The sequence below is a fragment of the Pundamilia nyererei genome, unplaced genomic scaffold (genome assembly GCF_000239375.1).
Source record: "Pundamilia nyererei isolate P.nyererei 1_Seehausen unplaced genomic scaffold, PunNye1.0 scaffold00797, whole genome shotgun sequence".
Lineage (NCBI taxonomy): Eukaryota > Metazoa > Chordata > Actinopteri > Cichliformes > Cichlidae > Pundamilia > Pundamilia nyererei.
Window position 1 is genome coordinate 4,596 of NW_005188198.1, and position 3,770 is coordinate 8,365.

Consider the following 3,770-nt stretch of genomic DNA (forward strand, 5'->3'; position numbering starts at 1 on the left):
GTCATTCATGTGTCTAATAAAAGCTGTTTTTTAATTAGTGTGTCTGCATCTGGGTCCACTGATGATCAATCAGTAGGCAAAGGAAGTAAAACGTCTTCACACTTTCTTCATACTTATATCTAGATAAATAAACATCTTTGTGTGGGTGCTAAATGAAGCGAATCCAGGAAACCTAAAGACACACTAGTTATGTTAGACGTGTTTCATTGTACTGGTCACTGATGTTTTTACTCTGTCCACAGGAAACAGAGTTGTTGTTTCCATGGAGATGACCCACCAGGGTGGGCAGAATGAGGAGGTTGCTGTTGATGTCACCACTGAGCATGACTTCTCTGAGTGATCCAAATTAATGTTTCAGTGCAGCAGGGACCTGAAACATGTCAATCTTCTTAAATTCTGATGAAACTTTATGATACATGATCAAAGAGAGCGACCATCTCATCGGAAGCTTCAGCTTCTCGTTTATTAGAAGGAAAACGTAATTCTGGTTTTCTCTTGTTCACTTCCTGTGAAGCCCCTGAAGCTGTTTCATCAGAGCCTCACTGAGGCTGTTAATAACTTGTTATATATACTTTATGTCTGTCATTAAAAACTATAAATAAAGATGTATTTTCCTACATTCACAATATTAATACAATAAATATGTATGAAACAATAGAAAAAATAGAGTGGGCCTTTCTGCTTTATACAGCATTCTTTTAGGAGTATAACATAAGAACATGAGCAACACCACTCATGTCTTCTTTAAAAAAGCAACAACAGAGAAACTTTACAGAGACATGAAATTATAGTTTCATATGACTGATAAATCCAATCAAATAAAAACACATTTTTAAAAATCCTGATAAGCAGAATTAAATAATCAAAACAACACACAACAATGTGGACAGATTTAATGGAACTTTACTGAGCTACACATTAATCGGTCATGTTTATATGAATATAAAACCATTTATGGCTGAAACATACAGTAAATCATGCATGTATATCAAAAATAAAAATATTCTGAACATTTGTCATTAATATGAAATGATGAACTGATAAACTGTTTGAGTCAACGTCCTGTCTATAAGACAGTTTGCTGGTGATTATTTGGTAATTGTGTTTTATGACATGGATCTGTTAGCAACCCACCAGCTAGTTCTTAGAAAAACATTAACAGCAAAACCTCATGTATAAATCAAACAAAGTACAAAGTAGTTTGTGAAAAGACAGTAGATGTGACGCCTGACAGTAGAAATCACCACTTGGCAGAGGTTTGGCTGGTTCACGAGTCATTATGGCACAGTACTGGTTTGGTGTCCAGTGTCTAGAAACCCAACTCAGGGGTCACAGATAAACCACATGTAAGTTTTCTTATTTCATATTTCATTCGTACACTATATTTTCAACTTAAAACATACATTTAAACTATTATACACAGAATACTATTTATAAAGTGCTTTGCAAACAAATGTCACCTGATCTTTGATGTTTATTTTTAACAGTTGATTTGTGTTTTTGTGTCTCGTCTGAGCAGAATCCTGAACAGAGATCAGTAAATAAAGCTTGTTTCCTCTTATCCACTTCTCTGGTCAGTGTCTCAGTTTCACTATCGGTCAGTGTTACTTCTCCTTTGCTTCAGCATTAATGGTCATGCTTTTTCATAAAATAAATTCATGAAAGTAAATGAAAAGATTAAATATTGACAGAGCTCCTCTGATATATACAACAAAGTCAACAGTTGCTTTAAACTGCTTCACAAACCGATCTGTATGATTACAATCACACACAGTACCACAGATATAAAACTAATAAAAACATGGCTCTTTCATGTCATAGTGTAAAGAAACAGGAGACACCTTTCCTCCAGGTGCAGACTTGATCAATGAACTCACCTTACACTGGAACATGTTGCAGTCTGTGAGCAACACACTGACGGTCGACACATGTTCATTTGTTTTTACAAGCTGGAAAACTAGCCTTACATCTATTTAGCTCCAAAGGGACATGAAGGGTACCTCAAGTGGTCTCAAGTGGGTCATTGGAACCGCTTGAGACAAAAACAATATCCATGATGTCGCAGGAGGAAATTATGTTTTCTAAAAGCGGAACCATCCATCCATCCATCCATCCATTCGCTTCCGCTTATCCTTTTCAGGGTCGCGGGGGGCACTGGAGCCTATCCCAGTCTGTCGCAGGGCTAACACATAGGGACAGACAACCATTCACACTCACATTCACTCGCACATTCACACCTAGTGGCAATTTGGATTATCCAATTAACCTATCCCCACAAGCTGCATGTCTTTGGACGGTGGGAGGAAGCCGGAGTACCCGGAGAGAACCCACGCAAACACGGGGAGAACATGCAAACTCCACACAAAAGTGGAACCAAAGAAGAATATTCAGGGAAAACTAAGTTGCCCTGATGTAGATCTTGTGGTACTCCGGAAGACAGAAGATGAACAGATGAGATGATCAGATGAGGATCATCCTGTTCCAAATGTGAGAGAGAACAGTCAGTCAGACATACAACAACGAACCAAACCCAGATATGCATGTAATTTGAATCAAACATTTCTGAGAGGAACGGCTGTGGACGATGACTTACCTGCCAGCTCTCCTCAATTTAACATCAAGTTGTTTCATTAGCCGTGAGAGGAATAGATTCATAAATCCTGGTCCAGGGAATACAAAACAGACCGTCAGGGCAACCAAATGATCGACATTTGTAACATTGCTATTTCCAGTTTCCAGTTTAACATGACAATCAAATAATGATTCACTTGATTCAATTTCGATATATAATAGAAATAAGACAAACTTGATCAATAAAAGGGGATTGAAAGATAGATGAGCAATGCTTTCAGTATTCAGGTTCTGATGTAAGTTGAGGCTTTACCAAATATTGGATTTAAACCTGCAGGATGTGCGCTGATGCGTTAAGAATACATGTTAAATGATACAGCTTTAGTATGTACATATCACGTCAACTTTACAACACATGACAAAGAGAAAGAGGGAGGAAGATAACTTTACACAGAGGAAGAAGGTCCATCAATTATGGATTTTCTCTTCTTTCGGAAACCTTGAAACAGCTCTGTAAAGCTTGCACCATGTTTTCCTGCAGAGGAAACAGACAACTGTGATTCAAAGTCTCAGTTAATAATAATAATACATTTTATTTGAAAGCACAGAACACTCAAGGACACTGTACACAGCAGAATAATAAAAAGCAAGATAAAAAAAAATTGGTTTACACAATCATAAAAGCATGAGACATAAAACAAATTTAAAATAGCAGAGTGGTTACACACATCACGTGGCTCTTAATGTGTCTTTAACCTCAGGTGTGATTCATCAAGAATATTTGAATCACTGGAATCAAGATTGCAACCAGAGAAATCGAAGAAATCTATGAGAACCTTTCCTCATTTAAACACAAAGCAGAACCAAAAATAACACTAATAGATAATGTTTGAATATTGTTATATATATATATATAGTTTCAGAATAAGTCTATTATGTGAATCTCTTTCTGACCCATCTAACACTCAACAGAAATGGATGCTTACTGTTTTCACAGCAGTTCCTCCACTAAAGTAGCAGAAGCTGGAGGAAGCTGCATTTACTGACCTCTGTGATGCATTTACCTCTGAAAGTAAGCGTCACTCCTTTCTGTCTCAGGATGTCTTCACCCTGGGAGACTGTGCACATGTAGAAACCACTGTGGGTGTTTTGGGGGTCTTTCAGGGTCAGACTGAGGTCTCCAGTCCTCAGTGGCTCTT

General features: G+C 37.6%; 1 long non-coding RNA gene across 1 annotated transcript; it reads right to left on the reverse strand.

The window, feature by feature from the left end:
* Positions 1-2,349: 2,349 nt before the first annotated feature.
* Positions 2,350-3,762, reverse strand: LOC102199830 (uncharacterized). Its single transcript, XR_312471.1, has 4 exons — positions 3,636-3,762; positions 3,022-3,106; positions 2,594-2,660; positions 2,350-2,476 (listed from the first exon to the last, which is right to left on the reverse strand). It is a non-coding gene; the product is annotated as an uncharacterized LOC102199830 (long non-coding RNA).
* Between the last annotated feature and the right edge of the window lie 8 nt (positions 3,763-3,770).